We start from the raw sequence: 27,119 nt of genomic DNA, 5'->3' as shown, positions 1-27,119 counted from the left end.
TTTCTCCATCATGGATCTAAGTGGAAATGAGCAGTCCAGAAGGACTCTGGGTCATATGCTAACCCCTACTACTGCATATAGGAGTAGTATCTGATACCCTCCATGGAGGCAGTTTTGAGCTAATCCTCAACTCATTATCATGGTGCAGCAAACTGCCAGTATTCCGATCTTCCACAGAAGAACCTACTGATTTCTGGCACAGTTTTGCAAATTGCTGACACAGTACGTGAAAGGAAGTAGATCAGGATGTTACAGCTGTTATGTTTCCATTTGCTGTAAAAGAAAGCAAAAGGTGGTTAAATAACCAACCAAGCAAGCATAAGACATGAAAACGTTAGCAGAAAATTCTTGAATCAATATTTCCTCCAAAAGGATGACACAGCTAAGGCTGACACCAAGGCTTTAAACAAGGAGATAAGAATCCTTTATAATGCCTGGGAGAGATACAGAGAGATGCTAAGAAATGCCCCTCTAAATTTTTCAGATGGTTCAGTTAGACATCTTCTATTATGGGCTTACAGAAGAGCTCGGATCTCTAGATGCTCAGCTGGTGGATCTATACACATGAGGAAAACAATTAAAGAGCTCAAGAGCTATTGATAAGTTGCTAAAATCAGCATCTGTACATAAGCAGTGACCCTCCATAAAGAAGAGGCAAAACAGTAACTACTGAACTCAGTCCTGCAGACAGCTGCTGAATCATCACAATTGGTTTTCTAACAAACAGCTAGCAGAATTCAAGGATGTTACAGAGACAAAATGCTAATAAAAATATGGAAGCACATTAATCAACAAACAGCAGTTTCAAACAATAACAGACGAATGCCAAGCAGTTCAATTAAGAAGTGGAAGACATTAAATACCCACTCAGAGTAGCAGAAGCCAAGAAAGAACACTAACAGAAATGAGCAAATACCATCCAAAATCCTCTGAGGACAGTAAGAGCCCAGAGAGAATAATTCTGGCGTTCAACGCCAGAAACAGCAAGATTGGCGTGAACGCCCAAAGAAGCACAGTTCTGGTGTCAACGCAGGAACAGAGAGGAACTAGCGTCAACGCCATCCACTTCAACTCTGCCATTCAATTGCCAGTGAGGGATCAGACACACACAAGTGCTGATAACAACCCTCTAAAAAGGCTTCTCCAACACTTCTGTAGGAAATAAACTTCAGCAACTAAGGTTGAGGAATATAAAGCCAAATACCTTATCCTCAAAAACTCCGCCAAGAGGAGCAGGATAAGCAATTTGCTCGCTTTGCAGATTATCTCAGGACTCTTGAAATAAAGATTCTGTTTGCAGAGGCACTTGAGCAAATACCTTCTTATGCCAAGTTCATGAAAAGATCTTGAGTCATAAGAAGGATTGGAGAGAAACTGAAAGAGTTCTCCTCACTGAAGAATGCAGTGCAGTCATTCTGAAAAGCTTTCCAAAAAGCTTAAAGACCCGGAGTTTTCTGATACCATGCACATTAGAAGGTAATTGCACCAAGACAGCTTTATGTGATCTTGGGGCAAGCATCAACCTAATACCTACATCCACATCAGAAAGCTGGTTTAACTGAAGAAGTTAAACCAACCCAGATATGTCTCCAACTTGCTGATGGCTCCATTAAATACCCATCAGGCGTGATTGAAGACATGATTGTCAGGTTGGGCCATTCGCCTTCCCACTGACTTTGTAGTGCTAGAAATGGAGGAGCACAAGAGTGCTACTCTCATTCTAGGAAGACCCTTCCTAGCAACTGGACGAACTCTCATTGATGTCCAAAGGGGGAAATAACCCTGAGAGTCAATGATGATGAGTTTAAGTTGAATGCTGTCAAAGCCATGCAGCATCCAGACACATCAAAAGACTGCATGAAAGTTGATCTTATTGACTCCTGGTAGAAGAGATAACATGGCTGTGAGTCTCGAATCAGAGTGGAAGACATCTTTAAAGATGTTCAGCCTGATTGGAGGATTCAGAGGAAATGAAAGAGCCTCTGAAATTCCTCTGGAAAGGAAAAACCTCCTAAACCCGAGCTCAAACCATTACCACATCCCTGAAATATGCATTTCTGGGAGAAGGTGACACTTTTCCAGTGATCATAAGCTCTGCCTTAAATCCACAGGAAGAGGAAGCACTTATTCAAGTGCTAAGGACACACAAGACAGCTCTTGGGTGGTCCATAGGTGACCTTAAGGGCATAAGCCCAGCTAGATGCATACACAAAATCTTATTGGAGGATAATGCTAACCAATGGTTCAACCACAGAGGCGGCTAAATCCAGCCATGAAGGAAGTGGTGCAGAAAGAGGTCACCAAATTACTGGAGGCTGGATTATTTATCCTATTTTGACAGCCCCTGGGTGAGCCCTGTTCAAGTTGCCCCAAAAAGGGAGGCATGACAGTGGTTCATAATGAAAAGAATGAACTGGTTCCTACAAGAACAGTTACAGGGTGGCGCATGTGTATTGACTACAGAAGGCTCAATACAGCCACCAGAAAGGATCATTTTCCTTTACCATTCATAGACCAGATGCTAGAAAGATGGCAGGTCATGATTATTACTGCTTTTTGGATGGCTACTCAGGCTATAACCAGATTGCATTAGATCTCCAAGATCAAGAGAAAACAGTATTCACATGTCCATCTGGAGTGTTTGCTTATAGAAGGATGCCATTTGGGCTGTGTAATGCGCCTGTAACCTTCCAGAGATGCATGCTCTCTATTTTCTCTGATATGGTGGAAAAATTTCTGGAAGTCTTCATGGATGACTTCTCAGTATATGGAGACTCATTCAGCTCCTGTCTTGATCACCTGAAACTAGTTCTAAAAAATGCCAAGAGACCAATCTGGTTTTAAACTGGGAAAAATGTCACTTTATGGTGACTGAAGGGATTGTCCTTGGGCATAAAATTTCAAACAAGGGAATAGAGGTGGATCAAGCAAAAATAGAGGTAATTGAAAAATTACCACCACCTGCCAATGTTAAGGCAATCAGAAGCTTTTTGGGGCATGCAGGATTCTATAGGAGGTTTATAAAGGATTTTTCAAAAATCGCAAAACCTCTGAGCAATCTGCTAGCTGCTGACACGCCATTTGTGTTTGACACAGAGTGTCTGCAGGCGTTTGAAACGCTGAAAGCCAAGCTGGTCACAGCACCAGTTATTTCTGCCCCAGACTGGACATTACCATTTGAGCTAATGTGTGATGCCAGTGATCACGCCATTGGTGCAGTACTGGGGCAAAGGCATGACAAGCTTCTGCATGTCATTTATTATGCTAGCCGCATTTTAAATGATGCCCAGAAAAATTATACAACCACAGAAAAAGAATTGCTTGCAGTGGTTTATGCCATTGACAAGTTTAGATCATACTTGGTAGGATCAAAAGTGATTGTGTATACTGACCATGCTGCTCTTAAATATCTACTCACAAAGCAGGATTCAAAACCCAGGCTCATAAGATGGGTGTTGCTTCTGCAAGAGTTTGATATAGAAATAAGAGACAGAAAAGGGACAGAGAACCAAGTGGCTGATCATCTGTCCCGGATAGAGCCAATAGAAGGGACGTCATTCCCCTCTGTTGAAATCTCTGAGACCTTTCCGGATGAGCATTTGTTTGCCATTCAGGAAACACCATGGTTTGCAGACATTGCAAACTACAAAGCTGCAAGGTTCATTCCCAAGGAGTACAGCAGGCAACAAAAGAAAAAATTAATTACTGATGCAAAGTACTCTACTTATGGGATGAACCCTATCTCTTCAAGAGATGTATAGATGGCATAATCCGTAGGTGTGTGCCTAAAGAAGAAGCACAAAGGATCTTATGGCATTGCCATGGGTCACAAAATGGAGGTCATTTCAGAGGTGAGCGAACAGCCACCAAGGTCCTCCAATGTGGCTTCTACTAGCCTACACTCTACAGAAATTCTCGAGAGTTTGTACGTAACTGTGACAGTTGCCAGAGAGCTGGTAATTTGCCTCACAGTTATGCCATGCCTCAACAAGGAATCTTGGAGATTGAGTTGTTTGATGTATGGGGTATTGATTTCATGGGGCCTTTCCCACCATCATACTCAAACACTTATATTCTGGTGGCAGTTGACTATGTATCAAAATGGGTTGAGGCCATTGCCACACCCACCAATGATACTAAAACAGTGCTGAAATTCCTCCAGAAACATATATTCAGCAGGTTCGGTGTCCCCAGGGTACTAATCAGTGATGGGGGCACTCACTTCTGCAACAAACAACTTTACTCTGCCATGGTCTGGTATGGGATTCGCCACAAGGTGGCGACCCCATATCATCCACAGACAAATGGGCAAGCTGAAGTCTCTAACAGAGAACTAAAAAGAATCCTGGAACGGACTGTAAGTACCCGTAGAAAGGATTGGGCACGAAGCTTGGATGATGCTCTGTGGGCTTACCGAACAGCATTCAAGACTCCTATAGGGACCTCTCCATACCAACTTGTGTATGGTAAGGCATGCCACCTGCCCGTGGAACTGGAACATAAAGCCTACTGGGCAACCAGATTTGATGCCAAATTAGCTGGAGAAAAAAGATTACTCCAGCTAAATGAGCTAGAGGAATTCAGATTCACTGCTTTTGAAAATGCCAAGCTTTATAAAGAAAAATAAAAAAAATGGCATCATAGAAAGCTGTCATCTAGAATCTTTGAACCAGGATAAAAGGTTCTGTTGTTTAACTCTAGGCTCAGGCTATTCCCCAGGAAACTGAAGTCCCGGTGGAGGGGACCATATGTTATTACAAGTGTATCACCATATGGTTATGTGGAGCTTCAAGATATTGATTCTGACAAGAAGTTCATTGTTAATGGACAGAGAATCAAGCACTATCTTGAAGGCAATGTTGAGCAAGAGTGCTCAAGGCTGAAGCTAGATTAAAAGCTCAGCAAGGTCCAGCTAAAGACAATAAAGAAGCGCTTGCTGGGAGGCAACCCAGCCATGGGGCATCACTTCCTCTAAGCATTTTGCCCTATTCTTGATTTTATTTGTTTATATAAAGTTCACTGATACTAAGGTAAAGAGTCAATTGTATAAGTTCACAGGGTTACAGAAGGATTCTGCACACAAAATAGAGAAAAAGAGCTCACTGGCAAGAAAACGCCAGTAAAAGTCTGTTTTGGGCGTTCAATGCCCAAAAGAAGCATCCACTGGGCGTTGAACGCCAGTAAGGATAGCCATCTGGGCGTTAAACGCCAGAAAGAAGCATCTTCTGGGCGTTGAACGCCAGAAAGAAGCTCCTTCTCCTTCTGGGCGTTTAACGCCAGATTTACGGCGTCCTGGGCGTTCAGAAGAACGCCCAGTGACAAAGGAGTTCCTGGCGTTCAATGCCAGAAAGAAGCAACAGCTGGGCGTTGAACGCCCAGGAAAGGCAGCATTTGGGTGTTGAACGCCCAAAACATGCAGCGTTTGGGCGTTCAAACGCCAGGATGGTGGGGAGGAGGTAAATTCGTTTTTTCTTCATATTTTTCATTTTAATCTTAATTTTCATGTTTCAATTCATGATTTCTTGCATAAACATGATACAAACCCTGATTTCTAAAATCCCTAATTTCTAAAAACCCTTCTTTAAAAATATTAAATGTATCTTAATCCATAAGCACAAATCCTTTTTTTATCCAATTCAACTCTTTTTCAAAATTTTCAAAACAAATCTATCTCTTTTCATTCAAAAATCTTTTCAACTAATCAATATCTTTTTCAAATCTCCATACTATCTTTTTCAAAAATCCAAATCTATCTTTTTCAAATATCTTTCACATCTCTTCAATTTTAAATTATATCTTTTCTTATCATACTTAAATTTTTCTTAAAAATCATATCTTCTATCTTATCTTCCTCCCTATTTTCGAAAACCCACCCCCCCTCTCCCTTTAAATATGGGTTCGGCCTCCCTCCCCTCCCATCCACCATTGCACCTAGCTCTCCTTCTCTCCCTCTCCTTTCTTTTCTTTTTACTTGAGGACAAGCAAACCTCTAAGTTTGGTGTGCTTATCCGTTATCACTAAGATCATGGCTCCTAAAGGAAAATAACCCACTCCAAGAGGCAAGAAAGAAAGTGTTCCAAAACCACTTTGGAATCAAGGGAAGTTCTTAACTAAAGAACATTCAGACCATTATTACAAAATAATGGGTCTAAGATCAGTGATCCCGGAAGTTAGATTCGATCTGAAAGAAGACGAATATCCGGAGATCCAGGAGCAAATCCGAATCAGGAACTGGGAGATCCTAGCCAATCCTGAAACGAAAGTGGGAAGGAATATGGTCCAGGAGTTCTATGCTAATATGTGGCATACAGACAGGCAAAGACTATCTGGATCTGCTATCTATGACTATCGGACCTTGGTCAGAGGAAAGATTGTTCATACCCACCCTGACAAGATCAGGGAGATCTTAAAGCTACCTCAGCTGAAAGATGATCCAGACTCCTTCAATAGGAGAATGATGAGAACAGACAAGGGCCTGGATAAGATTCTAGAGGATATATGCATCCCTGGAGCCAGGTGGACCACCAGCACGAAGGGTGTTCCAAATCAACTCAAAAGAGAAGATCTCAAACCAGTCGCCAGAGGATGGCTGGACTTCATTGGGCATTCTCTGCTGCCCACTAGCAACCGTTCTGAAGTCACTATTAGAAGAGCAGTGATGATCCATTGCATCATGATGGGAAAAGAAGTGGAAGTTCATCAACTGATTTCAACTGAATTCTACAAAATTGCAAACAAAAATTCCAAAGATGCCAGGTTAGCTTATCCAAGCTTGATTTCTATGCTCTGCAAGGACGCTGGAGTAAGGATGGGAATAACTGAGTATATCTCAGTTGAGCGGCCAATCACCAAAGCATCAATGGAAAAACAACAAGCACAGGATGACCCCATCAAGAAGAGAACACAAGAATTTCTCTCAGAAATCCCTCAATCTGAATACTGGGAGTATCTTGAAACATCCATTACCAAGAAGCAAAAAGCTACTAGTCCCGCTCATCTAATTAGAATCTGAGCTTTACTCAAAAACTCTGAGATATTATTGCTTCTTAAATTATTTGTATTCTATTTTATTTATCTAGTTGCTTGAGGACAAGCAACAGTTTAAGTTTGGTGTTGTGATGAGCGGATATTTTATACACTTTTTGGGGTTAATTTCATATAGTTTTTAGTGTATTTTAGTTAGTTTTTAGTTTATTTTCAGTAGTTTCTAGGAAAAATTCATATTTCTGGACTTTACTATGAGTTTATATGTTTTTCTGTGATTTCAAGTATTTTCTGGCTGAAATTGAGGGAGCTGAGCAAAAATCTGATTCAGGCTGAAAAAGGACTGCTGATGCTGTTGGATTCTGACCTTCCTGCACTCAAAGTGGATTTTCTGGAGCTACCGAACTTCAAATGGTGCGCTTCCAATTGCGTTGGAAAGTAGACATCCAGGGCTTTCCAGCAATATATAATAGTTTATACTTTGCTCAAGGATAGACAACGTAAACTGGCGTTCAACGCCAGTTCCATGTTGCTATCTGGCGTCCAGCGCCAGAAACAAGTTACAAGTTGGAGTTCAACGCCAGAAAAGGATCCAAAGCTGGCGTTGAACGCCCAAAACAGCCCTATGCACGTGATTAGCTTAAGTCTCAGCCCCAGCACACACCAAGTGGGCCCCAGAAGTGGATTTCTGCACCATCTATCATAGTTTGTTCATTTTCTGTAAACCTAGGTTACTAGTTTAGTATAAAAACAACTTTTAGAGGATTATTTCGCATCTCATTACATTTTTAGATCTGAACTTTGTACCTTTTGACGGCATGAGTCTCTAAACTCCATTGTTGGGGGTGAGGAGCTCTGTTGTGTCTCGATGAATTAATGCAAGTATTTCTGTTTTCCATTCAAACATGCGTGTTCCTATCTAAGATATCCATTCGCACTTCAATATGAATATGATGAACGTGACAATCATCATCATTTCTCCACGAATGCGTGCCTGATAACCACTTACGTTCCACCATAGAATGAATGAATATCTCTTAGATCTCTTAATCAGAATCTTCGTAGTATAAGCTAGATTGATGGCAGCATTCAAGAGAACCCAGAAAGTCTAAACCTTGTCTGTGGTATTCCGAGTAGGATTCAGGGATTGAATGACTGTGACGAGCTTCAAACTGGCGAGTGCTGGGCGTAGTGACAGACGCAAAAGGATAGTAAATCCTATTCCGGTACGATTGAGAACCTGCAGATGATTAGCCGTGCGGTGACAGCGCATCTGGACCCTTTTCACTGGAAGGATGGATGGTAGCCATTGACAACGGTGATCCACCAACACACAGCTTGCCATAGGAGGACGTGCGTGCATGAATCAGAAAACAGAGAAAAGCAGAATTTCAGAAGATAAAGCATCTCCAAAACTCCAACATATTCTCCATCATCACATACAAGTATAATTTGTGTTCTGCCCTTTTAATCCTTGCAATCAAATTTGATAAATGAATTATTTTATTGTTTTCCTGACTAAGAGTTACAAGATAATCATAGATTGCTTCAAGCCAACAATCTCCGTGGGATCGACCCTTACTCACGTAAGGTATTACTTGCACGACCCAGTGCACTTGCTGGTTAGTGGTACGAGTTGTAAAAAGTGTGATTTACAATTCGTGCACCAAGTTTTTGACTGTCTGGCGTTCAACGCCCTTTTACGTCTTTTAAACTCGGCCAAAGTATGGACTATTACACATTGCTGGAAAGCCCTGGATGTCTACTTTCCAAAGCAATTGAAAGCGCACCATTTGGAGTTCTGTAGTTCCAGAAAATCCACTTTGAGTGCAGGGAGGTCAGAATCCAACAGCATCAGCAGTCCTTCTTCTACCTCTGAATCTGATTTTTGCTCAAGTCCCTCAATTTCAGCCAGAAAATACCTGAAATTATAGAAAAATACACAAACTCATAGTAAAGTCCAGAAATGTAAATTTAACATAAAAACTAATAAAAACATCCCTAAAAGTAACTAGATCCTACTAAAATCATACTAAAAACAATGCCAAAAAGCGTATAAATTATTCGCTCATCACAACACCAACCTTAAATGGTTGCTTGTCCCCAAGCAACTGAAAATCAAATAGGATAAAAAGAAGAGAATATACTATAAATTCCAAACTATCAATAAAACATAGCTCCAATTAGATGAGCGGGACTTGTAGCTTTTTTCCTCTTGAATAGTTTTGGCATCTCGCTTTATCCATGAGAAGCCAGCGTTCAGAAAGGGAACGCTAGAAGAAAACTTGGCACGTGAGGAAGCACCAAGCAAAGTGAACGGGGCATTCACTTTCCTAACCGAACGCTCCACTGGAGAATGCACCTCCAACCCATTTTCATTCAAGGCCGAACCAACAAAGCCCATTGACATCACTCAAAGGCACAAGAAACAGTTTGATTAGGAATTTTATTTAAATTGTAATTTGTTTTCAGTTTCAATTTTATTTTTCATTTTGTAAAGCCTATATAAAGGCATCAGTTTCATTTCATTGAAAAAAGGAGGCTGACTCTGCTAGAGAGCAATATGAGTAGGAGTAGGATAGAATAGAAAGCTTTCTTTAATACACCTTTCTTTTCTGCAGTTTCTATATTTCAGTCTTGAATTCATTTTATGCAAATTTCAAATCCTCAGCTCCAATTTCCTTCTCTGCAATTTTACTTTTCTATTTACATTGCTCCCAATTTACATTCCTGCAATTTCCATCTTCTGCAGTTTTATTTCTCTGCAACTTTACAATTCTGCTCATGATTCGATCTGATTTAATCTTCATGCAATTTAAATTTCCTATTACTTGTTCTCAAGATCTCCTCGATTGCTTGCTTTATTGCTTTCTTTAAATTCCCTGCACCCAATTCCCTTTACATTTACTGCACTTTACATTACTTTCCCTTTAAGTTTCAGTCAATTTACATTTTGCAATTTAAATTTCCTGCAATTTACTTTCTATTGATCGATTCTCACTCAATTCACCACTGTTAGCTTGACTAAACTAATCACCTTACTAAAGTTGCTTGATCCATCAATCCCTGTGGGATTGACCTCATTCTTGTGAGTTTTTACTACTTGATGCGACTCAGTACACTTACCAGTGATTTTGTGTGGAAATCTAATTTTCCCTCATCATGTTTTTGGTGCCGTTGCCGGGGATTGATATAGATCGACAATGATTAAGTGGGTGAGAAGTCTAGATTAAGCATTTTCTTTGTTTTTGTTCTTTTAATTTTCTGTTCTGAGTTGACACCAAGGTGTTTGTGTTCTTGCCTCACTAAGCAAATCTCATCTGAGATATGAATTTCAATTCTTATTGGTGTTGTGTTTTACAAAATTCAAATAGAGTTCAAATCATCTTGTGATCAAACAAATTTTATGGGATATTACCCACCATCACCAATTGACTATTCTAATAGTGGCTGGGAATATCACCAAGAAATTACAGATCCTGAGCACTCCAATCCATGGAGATATGCTTCAGAACCACAAGATGAGCAAGAGAATCATATGGAATATTTCCCACCACCACAAAATGATTCAAGTCATTATTCTAATGGTGGCTGGGAGTATCACCAAGGAATGAAAGAGTATGAACACCTCCCAGAGCCACAAGATGACTCGTACTGCTATAACAACCACTCATATTGTGACTGAGAAGGGCAAAATCAAAGGAATCTTGATGTTCCATACTTTGTTCATCAAGAAACATCATCACTGGAGTGTGCTTTCAATAAATTCATGCAAAATTGTCCACCAATGCCACAAGATGATCCATACTGTGATGAATTCAACAATTCTTCAAGTTGTACTTGGGAGGATCAAAATCAAAGAGCACCCAATGTGTCATACTCCATCAATCAAGAGCCATCATCACTTGAACAAACCTTCAATTCATTTATGCAAAATTGTCCACCCTCACCTCCCAGTTTCTCATTTGAAAATTCTTCATCACTTGACTATGCCTCAACACAAAGTTTCTTCCAAGACCCATACAACTCATTTCACCAACCACAAAATTCATTCCACAATTCACAAAATTCACTCCACACCCCTCAAAATAACTTCACCACAACACATCCATGTTCACAAAATTACTCTACACCCTCATCTCTTGAGCTAGCAGAGGATCTCCTTCAAAAGTCCAGATAATTTTGGAAAGACAAGAACAATCCTAGAAAAGGCAAGAAATCCTCCTCAAGAAGATGGATGGGCACTTAGATCAAATAAGGAGAAACTCAGAATTATCAAACAGTGAGAATGTAGATCAATTTGTGGGAAAGAAAGTGGAAAAACAAGACCAAAAAGTCCCTGTGTCAAATGAAATTGCAATGAAGGATGAAGTGGTGGAGGTATATGAGACAAGGATTCCATATCCACATAGGCTAATTGAAGTGACAATGGAACATGAAGATTCCCTCCCAAAGGACTTAATGGAAAATCATGAAGAAGAAATGGAGGAAGACAATCAAGGAGATTCACATTCAATTGAAGCAGAGAAATGCATAGAAGAAGGGCTCATTGAACCACCAATTCAAAAGGCTTTTGATGAAGATAATGCTCCAACCATCACACAACCACCAAGTATTGATATCCAAGAAGTGAAGGCAACTAATAAGAGCACCAATCCTACCCTTGATCCAGCAAGCAAGCTCAATTAAGCCATTAACAAAAGGAAGCTTGCTGAGGAGAGACCAAGACAAGGGACAATAGCTGAATCTTCTCCCCCCGTGAGGTCATTCTTCTTAACAAACTGGAAGAAGAAGAAGAAAGTGAAGAACAACATGTCAAGCTAATGACACTAAAAGAGCGCTTGTTGGAAGGCAACCCAACCTTAGGTAACATTTCATTTCTCTGCTTTGTTTTCTTTCTTTGCTTTGTTTAATTTCAATAAATTGGCATATGATTACATTCTAAGTTTGGTGTTGCCCTGCAATAATATGTTTTCAATCTTTATGGATAATTGTACTAATTCTAAACCGAAAGCGTCACACTAAGTTTCTAAGTTTGGTGTGCCACTTAATTTTCTGTGCAATAAATCCAGCAACACCACTTGTCTGCGTAATCATAAAGCCTTTGCAGTGTTAATTTTCTATTGGTTTCACACTTTTTCATTCTCTTTGTTTTAGTCATTTCTTTGTTTTTAGTGTTGTCTTTTAGTTTGCTCATTAACTGTTGTTGCTAATACCTCACCAAGAAATCCTGACTATGACTAATTCTTCACTTGGTGATTGTGTTATTAGCATATAACAGTTCCTTGTGTTTAGTTTTAGTTCAAATAAATTGACATATGGTTGCATTCTATGTTTGGTGTTGCTATGCAACAAAATTTTCTTCCAATCTTTACTGGATACTTGCATTAATTCCAAGTGAAAGTGTCACACTAAGTTTGGTGTGCCACTCATTCTTTATGCAATGTATCATGCACACCCTTTTATGTTTGCAATCATAATGTCTCTGTTTCCTGTGCCTTGATGGTTATTCTTAATTTTGCTTGCTTAAACACATGTACTACTAACATTTAATTGTGTAAGACCTCATGATCCATCTTAGCCTCATCACCATTGTTCTGATTGTTGCTTGAGGATTAGCAATCATTCTGAGTTTGGTATGGGAAGGGGGAAGAATAGTAGGAAAAGGACAACAGTAGAGAAGATGAATTACAAGGTTGTAAAGTCCCTTTTTCTCTCATTTGTTTCCAGCACTTTAAATTGCATGATTGTCTTTATCTTCTCTGTTTACATGTGTGTATGAATAAGCATAGCCTGAATTTTGATCTGTAACATGTTGCTATGTCACGATGACTACCAACTTGAGTTTTATAAAGTTCATAGCAGTAAAGTATCATGATCATAAACAAACAAGGAATCAAAGAAGAACTTAGCATGTGCATACAAGTATTGGAAGGCTAGTATGGTTAATTGTTGCTCAATTGCATTAGATTTTATTGAAGTTTTCATCTAGGACATTTTATGAAATTTTTTTTTTTTGAAATCATGAAAACCTTGAAGGAAGCATATGCAAATAAGGCAAGAAAGAAAAAGGGAAAGAATGAGAAAGTTGAAGGCTCTGAGTACCAATGACAATTCATTTATTAAGTACTTGTGGTGTTTATGTATCAGGCAAAAAGCTTGAAAACAAAACACTTAGAAGTCAAGGCTAGGTTCAAGTGCAAAAGCACTTCCTCAAAGCTCAAGGTTCTGAGCATCAATGATTAGAGAGTCAAGAAAAGAAACAAATGAGCTTAATGAAGTCCTCTAATTCAATGCTTGTGGTGCTTATGTATCAAGTGGTAATACTTGAAAACAAAGCATTTAAAATCGTAGCTTTGTTATCAACTCATGGGGTAAAGTACCCAAAAGGAGAAGCTAATAAGAAAATCAAAAGCTGGTTTCAAGGAAGAAACATAAGGAAAAGATTTCATAAAATGAGCTAGATAGAAGCATCAATCATTTACATTTCTCTTGTGATTGTAGCATGCATAGAAAACTAGCCTACCATGAACATTAACTTGCTATTCTTCTCACCTTGGTTTGACAAAATGTACTGCATGATTCTTTTCTTGCTTGGGGACAAGCAAGGTTTAAGTTTGGTGTTGTGTTGACATGTCATCATGTCATGTTTTTTTATGCTTTTTCATACAAGAAATTGATGATTAGTGCTTGAATATTGAATGCTTTTGTGCTTAAATGGTATATTTCTTTGATCTTTTGATTTGATAAACTTTGTAGGAAATAAGTAGAAAAAGAAGCAAAGAAGCACAAATTAAGCTCAATTAAGCTCAAAAGGAGCAAAGAGGATTTGCAACCCTGACCTCTTCACACTCCAACAAGAATAACTCGAGCTACAAAGCTCCAAATGAGGTGATTCTAGTGGCATTGGAAAGTAGGAATCTAGAGCTTTCCAAGCATATATAGCCCTGCATGGTGGACACTAAATCTGAGGGAGAAAACTTACCCCAAAAGTGCAAAGATGAACATAGTATCAACCTACAGTAAGGCCAGCTGACCTCTCCACCTTCCAAGGAGAATAACTTGAGCTGTAGAGCTTTAAATGATGCGCTCGGAAATGCGTTGTGTAATGAACCAATTTTCAGTACGCCTAGGACATACCAGAAACTGAGTGCTACCAATTTGTCATCCTAATTATTATCTATTATTTATTATATGAGCCTAATTCGTTGTTAAAAGCCTAGTTAGTTAGCGAGGTACTTTTTTTTAAAAAACGTTTGAATTAATAAACAGAATCATTTATAATCAATTCAAAAATAATAACAGATAAAACAGTTATAAACAACCACACATAAATACATCACAAGTAGTTGACAACATTCGGTGATTCAACCTTTATTAGAATATAGACTGTTAGTTAGAACACCCCTAGATATAGCTAAATAATATCTATATACATATATATACATACAACATCCCAGGTCCTGACCTGTTCAAGAGGTCCCTAAGCTGGCACCTAGGCTAGCCTAGACTCTATACTCGCCTAGTCCCTCTAAACTACTAAAGCGAGGGAAGGTACGTTCTAGGTCTTCAAAACTCAAGTCAGGTGGAACGTCACCAAAAGGTAGAACATCATCTGCTACTCCTCTGCACGATCAGACATTGCCATAGGACGTCTCTCTGGTACCTCATCAAGTAGCCACACAACAGGAGTCTCGTACACAGGATTTAGGTTAAAGTTCACGTACAAACGGGGTGCAGACATTGGCTGGTCTCACAGTATATACATATAAACGGAGAATGGGATTCACCCTAGACTCAGAAGACTACCTAGAGTGGAATCCTTTTTGCAAACGGTCGTCAGCGAACTACGGAAAGGAACTCTTGCTTCCATATGAAGGGGGAGGAGAGAGAGAAGGGGTAAGAACTGGGGAGCTCTTAGTAGGGTCGGGGTTATTAGTTACATTCATTAATCCTATGTTGTTTAGCAGACTATTAGCATAATACAGAGAAGCAGTAAATAGAAGACAGATGAATAGAGAAACTAGCGTAAACTGAAAACAGATCACAAACAGAAGAATATAAGAAAGTAAAACACAAACACAGAGAATAGAATACAAACAAGGAAAGCATACATTCATACAACAATCATAACAGAGGAAATGCGCAACTAAGTATGATGCATGTCTGTCCTATGCAGGCCATGAGCTCACGTGTCAGTTTACACCCTGCAGCCCGACATTACCTAGGAACTAGTCCGAGATATGGCTTATTTTCTGTAGGTGAACTTCGGCCTACAGAAATAGCACTCCCGTAAGTGAACTTCGGCTTACAGGAATAGTCTAAACACAACACAACAACTTTCTGTAGGTGAACTTTGGCCTACAGAAATAACACCTCTGTAAGTGAACTCCGGCTTACAGAAATGGCAACTCTCTATAGGTGAAATTTGGCCTACAGAAACAACACCCTGAGCTACAAAATTGATATTCACTGTAGGTGAACTTCGGCCTACAGGAATAACAACTTACTGTAGGTGAACTTGGGCCTACAGGACCTCTAAGGCCAACGGAAAAACAGCAGATAAACATACAATAGAATATCATGCCACAAGGCTTAACTCTTTATTATATTACTCTTCTCTCTTTGTCTTATTACTCTGTTCTGATTACGTTTTTCTCTGTATCTCTTTACTCTGCTCTGGTTTCTCTGCTTAACGTATATATTTAAAGCTTATGTAAATTTCGGTATGAATAGTTAGCCTGTCCCAAGTATAGGTTCATTAAGTCTATACTGAAACAGTCTAAATTTTCATAAAATACCTAACCCTAGTCGCAATTCAAGGACTAACTATGTTGCCCTAGTTCGTTCACTAATCTCTGTCTGATTTTCTGTTATTAAAACTTTACAGACTTTTCTTTAGTTTTTATCTTTTCTTTAACTTTATATCTTTTCCTTATCTTTGCCTCACTAATATGTTCTTACCACTCCGTAAGTGTTTTATGAAGGTAATTATGAGATTCTACGCTTAAAGTTATCTTTCTAAAGCTTTTACAGAAAACTGCATTTTTCGCATTATTTTATTATTTTTATTAAAATATTATTTTAATTAAATATTATTATTTAATATTTTATTATTATTTATTATTTTATCATTAAATTTTCGAAAATTACCTTGCCTTTACCTTTTAACCTTTAAAATTCACTTTTTACCCCGGTAACTTTTAATATTTCTACTTTAACCACCCTAACTTTCAGAAATTACCAAATAACCCCTCAAACACCAAAATAATTACAACCTTACCCTTTTTAAGATCTAAAAGGTGTTCTTCAATGTTCTTCACCACACTCAAAGTGTTCTTCGTGTTCTTTGTAAATTCTTCAGATTCTTTCTTTGTTTTTACCCGTTTTTCAGTCTTTTCAGCAACCGATTTTTACCATAATTCAAAATAAAATTGCAGCCAACTAAACCCCATCTTCTCTACATGATTTTAACACAAATTGAACATCACTTTAAGCTCTAGGGTTTCATTTTCCAGCAGCCACAAGAACACACATTCATAGCTTGAATTTCATCAAATTTCATCAAATTTTCACCAAAATTTCAAAAAGAATTACTCATACAAACAATCAATTTCAAGCACAGGCAAACCATATCATAATCACACAACTCAAACACAATCAATCAAGATTAAATTCGTCAAACCCTACCTGGTTTTGCTGCTCCTAATTCAGTTAGACTTTCAGGTAGTCCTTTAGCACTTTTTCCTCCCAAATCACATCAAGAACAACTTTAAATCCAAAAACCCTCAACTAACCAAATCTCCCTCAGCACATTAGGAGGTGATTTCTAACCTTATACTTGCTGGAAAGTCACGTTTCTTGTCCCTCAAGTCAAGTTAAGCATGATTCCTAAGTAAGAACATCAAGAAAACACATGTTTAAGCATGTTTTCTTGAAAACCGAATTGAAAAGGGAAATGAACAACCATCTCACCTTATTTCCAGCCTTGATAAGTTACATGGTTATGTAGAGGAAGAAGAGAGGATCATTTTGGTGAAATCGGAGTTTTGATTTGAGTTTTAGTTCAGAAGAAATCAAGCTTTGAAGATTAAGTGTTCATGAAAGTTTCTCTCTTTTCTCTCTTGTTATTTTCAGCCAAAATGATGAAATGAGACAGCCTTGGAGGTCTTGGGGGTGTAGGGTGAGTTGTGATTGGTTGGATTGGAGGTGGGTTAAAATAATATTAAAATATCTCAGGTGTATAACTACTAAAACTAGATGTATCGGAACACTTGTAAAAATATCTCTAAAAATTATTTTCTGAGCTACTAGCATAAATGACACTAGTAACATATTTATTATGAGAATAAAACATGTATAATGAGGCCTTAGCATTGCTAAAGTCATCAGAGAGTGCCGGTGCTAAGCTGCACCAGTAAACTGTGAACCCGGTTAAACCAATTTTCTGTTTTTAACTAAAACAGACCAGGTAACCTTATAATATCATTCAAGTATTTTCTAATACTAATATAATGATAATATTATACTATTATCTCTCTCCTCTCATGAATCGAGTCCGGTTCGCCAAACAGAGACTATTTACGAAAATCAGAATCAAAACTGCCAACCGATACGGTTCAAAAACTAGGTTCTTCGTGACCGCGTTATTGAGCTTGCCTCGGAAAAGGTTTTAGCTTAAGGATGACATAATGACAATCAGGATTGAGATACTTGTTGATATAGAAGAGGTGTTCCCTTTACTGATCTTCTGGCAAAATCCATGCCTTCGGAAAAGATCTCGCATACTCGAAAATCAGGGTTGTTACACATTGGAAAGTAGACATCCAGATCTTTCCAACGATATATAATGGTATGGGGTGAACATTAAGTTTAGGCTTCAGAAGCTGGCACTAACTTTGGCCTCCAAAGCAGCGCTCACTAAGTGAACGCCACGCTCACTATTTGAGCGTTTTTGGCCTCCTAAACAGCATGATCATGCCTTCTTCAAAGGACTATAACTTGAGCTACAGATGTCCAATTGATGCGCTTTCAGTTGCATTGGAAAGCTGACATTCAAAGCTTTCCAATGATATGAAACAATCTATATTTGGCATGAAATTAAAGTACAAGTGATAGGCATCTTTAAGGCCCAAAAACCACGCTCAAAAGCCAACATTTGGAGTAGCGCTTGTTAGCAAAGTGAGCGCCACGCTCACTTTGTTAACTTTTGTAGGAATTTCAGCTTGGAGAGGGGCCATGCACTAAGGGCGTTCAAAAAAGGGAATGTAGCGCTCAACCAAGGGAGCGCTAAGAGAAGCACTCAACCAAGGGAGCGCTGCAAAGGAACGGAGCGCTCAACCAAAGGGAGCGCCCATGAGAAGCCAGCGTTCAGAAAAGGAACACAGCGTTCAGAAAGGGAACGCTAGAAGAAAACTTGGCACGTGAGGAAGCACCAAGCAAAGTGAACGGGATGTTCACTTTCCTAACCGAACGCTCCACTGAAGCATGCACCTCCAACCCATTTTCATTCAAGGCCGAACCAACAAAGCCCATTCACATCACTCAAAGGCACAAGAAATAGTTAGATTAGGAATTTCATTTAAATTATAATTTGTTTTCAATTTCAATTTCATTTTTCATTTTGTAAAGCCTATATAAAGGCATCAGTTTCATTTCATTGAAAAAAGGAGGCTGGCTCTGCTAGAGAGCAATAGTAGTAGGAGTAGGATAGAATAGAAATCTCTCTTTGATACACTTTTCTTTTCTGCACTTTCTATATTTCAGTCTTGAATTCAATTTATGCAAATTTCAAATCCTCAGCTCCAATTTTCTTCTCTGTGATTTTACTTTTCTATTTACATTGCTCCCAATTTACTTTCCTGCAATTTACATCTTCTGCACTTTTATTTCTCTGTAACTTTACAATTCTGCTCATGATTCGATCTGATTTAATCTTCATGCAATTTAAATTTCCTATTACTTGTTCTCAAGATCTCTTCGATTGCTTGCTTTATTGCTTTCTTTAAATTCTCTGCACCCAATTTCTTTTACATTTGCTGCACTTTACATTTCTTGCTCTTTAAGTTTCAGTCAATTTACATTCTGGAATTTAAATTTCCTACAATTTACTTTCTGTTGATCGATTCTCACTCAATTCACCACTGTTAGCTTGACTAAAGTAATCACCTCACTAAAGTTGCTTGATCCATCAATCCCTGTGGGATCAACCTCACTCTTGTGAGTTATTACTACTTAATGCGACCCGGTACACTTGCCGGTGAGTTTGTGTGAAAATCTAATTTTCCCTCATCAGTTGTTTGACATTTGGGGCATAGATTTCACGGGACCCTTTCCGCCATCATACTCATTCAAGTACATATTGGTAGCAGTGGAATGTATTTCCAAATGGGTGGAAGCCATAGCAACAACTACATGTGATGCATAGATTGTTCTCCAATTTCTCAATAAGTATATCTTCACCAGGTTCGGAGTGCCTAAACGTCTCATCAGTGATGGTGGTAGTCACTTTTGCAACAAGCAAATGAACACCTTGCTACATAAATATGGAGTAACTTACAAAGTGGCTACACCATACCATCCTCACACCAATGGCCAAGCTAAACTAGCAAATAGAGAGCTGAAAAGGATCCTAGAGAAAACGTTTGGAGCTTCAAGGAAGGACTAGGCAAGAAGGCTAGATAATGCCCTGTGGGCATATAGGACTGCATTCAAAACTCCAATCGGGAGGTCACCATTCAGCTACTCTATGGCAACGCTTGTCACCTCCCCGTGGAGCTCGAGCACAAGGCTTTTTGGGGCACCAAGCTCCTCAATCTTGATTCCCAAGTAGCAGGGAAAAAGAGGCTACTGCAGCTCAATGAACTGAATGAATTTAGACTGGAAGCTTATGAGAGTGCTAAGATCTACAAGGAAATAGCCAAAAGATGGCATGACAAGAAAATTGCAAGAAGAGACTTTGAGCCAGGACAACAAGTGCTAAGGTATAATTCTAGACTCAAGATTTTCCCTGGCAAGCTCAAGTCTAAATGGACCGGTCCTTATGTGGTGATTAAGGTCTCCCTACATGAAAATCTTGAACTCCTGAATGAAGCTTCAAAGGAGCATTCACAGTAAACGGTCACAGAATGAAGCACTACCTAGGAGGACCATGGAACAAGGAGGAGAGCATCCATGAGCTGACTTGAACAAGAATGAAGGACATCAAGCTAGTGACGATAAAAGAGCGCTTATTGGAAGAAAACCCAATGAGTGGTAACTTTCTTTTCTTATTTTTTTTTTCAATAAGAAAGTTAAGTAGAATTTTCTGTATTGCAAGGAGTTAATTTTGGTGTTACACACCAAAGGGATGTCATAAGTGAACAATTCAAGGTTGAATGTGTGATGCTAAGTTTTGTGTTTGACATGCGGAAAATTGCCGATTAAGAATTTACTATAGAAATAACGTTGCAAGTACACTTCTTAATCGAAGAAAATTCTGCTTATCAATTTAGAAAGAATTGTCACAAATTGAGAATAAAATACTGGGAGTAGAAATCCCAGGTCGTCTCCCAACGAGTTGACAAAAGAGTGCAATTTATTGATCATAAATTTTCCGAGAAATTTTTAAGAGTTGGAGAGCAGAAAAATAAATGATTGTAAATTAAAGCAATAAAAATTAGCAAGAGAATTTATATAATCAAAATAAAAAGTCTTGACTGGGAGAAGATTAATCGGATGTTCTATCCTTGTTGGATTATCCCAAGTGTAATAGTAAAAGGTTGTTGTTTTTACTTAGTTAACCTTTACCGAATAAAGGAAATTCAAGTAATTGAGCTAACTCTAATTCACAAGTCCTAATCCTCTCCTATGGATGGATTAGCGTTAGTGACTAGAGAGCCAGCCAACAACTTCTAATTTTCAATTACACTTTAGTATTCCAACTCAAGGGTCTCCTTTTAATCAACTCCCAAGTCAAGTTGGGAGTCTACTCCGTTGACATGAATGCCATTTTCATAAACGATAATTGGGGAAGAAAAGAAGACATGGAAATTCAAAAAAAATAATAGCAGAAAATTAATTAAAGGTAGAAATTATTCTTTGCTTTAATAAATTCCAATCAAAGATATCCATACGTAAATCTGAACAGGGTTAATGGGTGATTAAAAGAGTAAAGGAATAAGAAAACAAACTAGAATGATAGAAACTTCAACAGAGATAGTAACTCTTCTCAATATCCAAATCAAAAGCATAAAATTCTAAAACTATGAATATGAAGAAAACCTAGAGAAAGTAGTATATCTCTCTAAAATTCAAAACTAAAACTAAAAACTATGTAAAAGTGAATGTGTGTTGAGTCTCTGCTTGTCCTCTGGCTCTAATCTGTGTTTCTTGGCCGAAAACTGGGTCTAAACTCAGCCCAAAATTACCCCCAGTGTCTTCTGCATTTTCTGCATGTGGCGCACATCACGCGTACACGTAGTTCACGCGCACGCGTTGATGGTCTTCTTCGCGTGTCATGCGTACACGTACGGTACGCGCCCGCATCGCTGTGCAATCTGGCTTATCACACGTACGCGTCAGGTACGCACACGCGTCGCTGTGAAAATCTCCAAATCACGCGTACGCGTGAGCCTTGCGTGTGCGTCGATCCTCGCTGGTTATCTCCTTTATTTCTTGTGCTCCTTCCATTTTTGCAAGCTTCCTCTCCATCCTCTAAGCCATTCCTGCCCTATACAGCCTGACAACACTTAATGCACAGATCACGTCATCGAATGGTATAAAGGGGAATTAAAATACACAATTTAAAGGCTTAGGAAGCAATTTTTCAACCATAGAACAAAATTGGGAAGGAATTGTAAAATCATGCAAATTGTATGAATAAGTGTGCAAAGACTTGATAAAAATCACTCAAATTAGCACAAGATAAACCATAAAATAGTGGTTTATCAATCTCCCCACACTTAAAGAGTAGCATGCCCTCATGCTAAGCTCAAGGAGACAAAAGGAATGAATGGAGAAAGTAAGACTCATGAGATGTAACCTATGTATGTGAATGTAACTATATGATAAGATGTTTCTATCTACTTGGTTAAAAGTAAACAAGTTCTCCAAGACAGACATAAATCAGATTCCACTAATTCAAATCACACAATAAAAGATAAGTAAACTTGTGAGGAGATAACTCACGAATGCAGGGAACATAGAATCAAGCATTGAACCCTCTCTGGTAGTGTATATGCACTCTAATCGCTCAAGTGTCTAGGGTTAATCCACTCTACTCTTCTCTATTCATGCTTTCTAAACTTTTTTCTTCATTTAACCAATCAACAAATATCTAGTGTACAAATGCAAATCATGAGATCTTTTCAAGGTTGTAATATGGCCAAGTGAGCTGTAAATTGAATCTTTGACTAACCTAAGTTCTCACCTAACACACACACACACTCTATATAATTCTAAAATTATGCCTAGCTACCCATAATCTCACTTTTGTGTATTTCCCATACTTATGTATCAAATTTTCTTTAATTTCACCACATATGCATTGATCTTTTATTAAACTTAACATTGGGATAATTTTGTCCGCTATTTACTTATTTATTTATTTATATTGTTTTATTTTTTGATGAACATGAAAGAAAACATAACATATCAATGCACATGGTTTTTCTGGTCTCACATGAGTATGCACCCAAATTCCCAATACTTTTGTCAACACAATTTTATCAACCTAAGTTCCCAAAATTCCCGACACTTAATTGATACACAATCTCTATCTTAAACTAACCAAAGATTCAATTGGGGTAGTTAATTATTTTTTCGCTTAAGGTTGGTGATGTGGTAAAATACAGAACAAATGGGGATTTAAAGGCTCAAAGTGGCAAACAAAGGTAATTGAAATGGTAGGCTATTTGGGATAAGTGAGCTAGTAACAAATGATGGCCTCAATCATATGTATGCATGCCAATACACTAAACAATGGACATATAAAATGGAACAAACTATAGATTGCAATCATAGAGAAGAAAACACACAAGAATAAAAATTATGGTTAAATAATGTAGCCATATAAATAAGCTCAAAATCTCACCAGTTGTGTGTTCTTAGCTATAAACCATGTTCCAAATTACAATCTTTAAACAAGTTTAACAAAAAAAATTTAATTTAAATTAGTGAAATGCTATAAAAAGGGTATTGAAAAGAAATTTATTACTTCAACTAAGCAAGACATACATGCAAACAATTATTACTATGCAATCTATCCTACCTAACAAAAGAAAAAGTCAAATGTTGGTGTTAAGAGAGAGAAATTACCTCCGGAAGTCAAGGACTGACCTCCCAATACATAAGGCTTGGCACGGTCCTCTGTGCCATCAGTAAGGAACAAGGTAGGGCTGGAAGCATTGCCTCCGCTGTCTGGTTTGCCATGGCTCCTTGTGCTACTGGTTGAAGGGGAGTCTAGGGTGTCCTTCTATTCCGGAGGTGGGTTGGTACTGACTATGAGTTCCTTCAGATAGTGGTATCGGCGCTTGTTACGTCGCTCCATTTGCTCCATCCGCCGGTCTTACCGGTCGAACCTCTCAAGGATCTGAAGGAACATCTGATGGATGGATGGTGCCTGTGGTGTAGATGATGGTGGAGTAGAAGAAGGATGTGTATCCAAAGATAGGTCGGCTCGCAGAGGGAACTAGTGGCCTGATGTACTTCCCTCTTGATATGCATCCAATTCCTCTGAGCAAGGTGGAAGATACAGTGCTCTCTGTATGGCACTCTCGGAGGTAAGGACTTGCTGCTGACGAACATAAACAGTCTGCAGAGTAGGCGAGTAGAAGTTGGAGTAGAATTCAACTACCCATGATAAGTTGGCCTCCCGCGGCTGCCTCCTAAAAAATCCCCACTGTCTCCTCTCGATTCGGGGCTCCACAAAATCAACAAAGTGGGTTGGAACAATGAGGAGATGCTCATTGTTGTAGTTCCTCTCGGCTAGGATGGGGAATATCTGTTAGCAATAACGGTTAGTGAACCGTGTGGAGTCCCATGCAGGAAGGGCTTTCTCTGATTCATCAACTTTAATGATCCTCTTTACCCGCTTTGTTGGCGGCTTGACACTTGTAGATGGAAGCGTGGTGCATGAAATTACAATCACAATCACACTTTTGCAATTCCGCACAACTAACCAGCAAGTGCACTGGGTCGTCCAAGTAATACCTCACGTGAGTAAGGGTCGATCCCACGGAGATTGTCGGCTTGAAGCAAGCTATGGTTATCTTGTAACTCTTAGTCAGGATATCAATAATAATTCTTAGTTTTAATTGGAATGAGTAAAAGGACATGGATTAAATAATACTTGTTATGCAGTAATGGAGAACAGGTTGAGGTTTTGGAGATGCTCTGTCTTCTGAATCCCTGTTTTCCTACTGTCTTCTTCTTCACGCACGCAAGGCTCCTTTTATGGCAAGCTGTATGTTGGTGGATCCCCATTGTCAATGGCTACCATCTGTCCTCTCAGTGAAAATGGTCCAGTTATGGGTTTCGTAGGGCTAATCATCTGTCGGTTCTCACTAGTGTTGGAGTAAGATCCGTCGATCCTTTTGCACACTGTCACTGTGCTCAACATTTGTGAGTTTGAAGCTCGTCATAGTCATCCCTTCCCGGATCCTACTCAGGATACCACAGACAAGGTTTAGACTTTTCGAATCTCAAAAATGCTGCCAATTGATTCTAGCTTATACCACGAAGACTTTGATCTCACAGATTTGAATGCTCTGTTGTCAGGAGAGGCAATCAAACTCGTGAACCAGGAACCAAACAGAAGTGGTTGTCAGGCACGCGTTCATAGGTTGACAATGGTGATGAGTGTCACGGATCATCACATTCATCATGTTGAAGTTCGAGTGAATGTCTTAGAATAGAAACAAGCGTGATTGAATAGAAAACAGTAGTAATTGCATTAATCCATCGAGACACAACAAAGCTCTTCACCCCCAACCATGGGGTTTAGAGACTCATGCCGTAGAAGATACAAAATTCAGATGTAAAAAATGTCATGATGTCCAAAATAAAACTCTAAAAGTAGTTTTTATACTCAACTAGTAACCTAGATTTACAGAAAATGAGTAAGCTAAGATAGATAGTGCAGAAATCCACTTTCGGGGCCCACTTTGTGTGTGTTTGGGCTGAGCACTGAAGTTTTCACGTGCATAGGCTATTCCTGGCGTTGAACTCTAGCTTTTGTGCCAGTTTGGGCGTTTAACTCCAACTTTTATGCCAGTTCTGGCGTTTAACACCAGAAAAGGGTAAGGAGCTGACGTTTAAACGCCAGTTTGCGCCACCAAATCTTGGGCCAAGTATGAACTATTATATATTGCTGGAAAGCCCAAGATGTCCACTTTCCAACGCAATTAAGAGCGCATAAATTGGACTTTTGTAGCTCCAAAAAATCCTTTTCGAGTGCAAGGAGGTCAGAATCCCACAGCATCTGCAGTCCTTTCTCAGCCTCTGAATCAGATTTTTGCTCAGGTCCCTCAATTTCAGCCAGAAAATACCTGAAATTACAAAAAGTACACAAACTCATAGTAAAGTCCCAAAATATGATTTTTTCATAAAAACTAATAAAAATATAATAAAAAATAACTAAAACATACTAAAAACTACATGAAAATATCCCCAAAAAGCATATAAAATATTCGCTCATCAAAGTGCCTTAGCCGGAGCTCTCTTGGTTCCTTTCCTTGCTGGTGTCTTGTCAGTGGCCTTCTCTTTTCCTTTCTTGGTACCCATTCCTAAGGAAGAAAGAAAGAAGAAAAATGTTAAATATATATAATTCCAAACCGGCGGGAGAAAGTTCCAAGTGATAATGAATTCCAAAGAAAATATAATAGCTTAAATACATGGTAGCTACAACATGTGGGTAAGACATCAATTACGAGGAAAAAGGCAATTCATAGGAATTAGATGCAAGAGGTTAAAAGCATGCAAGTAATGGGCATGAGAAGTATAACTCAAGCATCAATTATTAAAAGAAGCCAAATTAAAGAGCACTTGTATGATGACAATTGTGAATGATAATCCTAAATACATGTGGAGTACAAGTGTGGTGAAAAAGAGGCATTAAAGTGTAAGAGTAAAATAAAATATGATTCCGAATGCCATAAGAGCTTTTTCACAAACACTTGGTGTGCAAGGTAAAATAGGAATAAAAATAATGAATCCAAATGTATACGAGAGCCAAATTTAAATGTCAATTGTCAAATCACTCCTTATAATATCCACAAGTTCAATGATAATAAGGTACGACCCGAATAAAATTCGAACACCAACATAAAATGCATGAAAAAGAAAGAAAAAGAAACCATAAATAATTAAGCTAAAAGAAAAATTGAGAAGAAAGAAAAATAATTAAATGCAATAATTAAAAGAGGAAGAATAAAAGAGTAGAGGGGAGGAAGAAAAGAAACCTGAGGGAGAAGATGAAGAAGGGAAGAAGAAAGTAGTGGATAGTAAAAAGGAATGAGAAAGAAAGAAGGAAGAGGAAATAAGGTAGAATTAGGATTAAAAAAGAATTAGGATTGGGGGAGGGGATAAGTGAAATCTGGCGGCGTACTGGTTTAATTGTGCGTCGCATGCGACGTGTACGCGTATGGCACGCGTACGCGTGGGTCGCGCAAATTTGATAGTGACGCGTAAGCATCTGGAATGCGTGCGCGCGCCTTTGGTTGTGCGAATTGCGCGAGTCCAAAATTGCTCTGTTCAGTCTGGGCTGGGGGCAAAATTGCATACGACGCGTGCACGTCAGGCACGCGCACGCGTGGATTGCCATTAAAGGAAAAGGACGCGCACACATCAGGAATGCGTACGCGTGACGGGATTTATACTTCTAGCACAGTTCCAACCCCAAACCAATACAACTCTCTGTTCATCACGTTATTGACGCCGATTTCCAGGGTCACGCGTACGTATCAGGAACGCTTACGCGTGAGTTGATGAAAGCGCAAGCGACGCGCACACGTGAGGGACGCGTACGCATGGGCTTGCTTGTGCGCAATGCATGCTTCCAGCGCCACTCCTACCCAACTCTCTGTTTACTTCCATGGTGTTGCGAATTCACACATGACGCTCACGTGTCAGGGACGCTTGCGCATCGAACATCCTTT

This window comes from Arachis hypogaea, chromosome 15 (genome assembly GCF_003086295.3).
Source record: "Arachis hypogaea cultivar Tifrunner chromosome 15, arahy.Tifrunner.gnm2.J5K5, whole genome shotgun sequence".
Classification (NCBI taxonomy): Eukaryota; Viridiplantae; Streptophyta; class Magnoliopsida; order Fabales; family Fabaceae; genus Arachis; species Arachis hypogaea.
Note: the sequence above shows the minus strand (reverse complement) of the source record.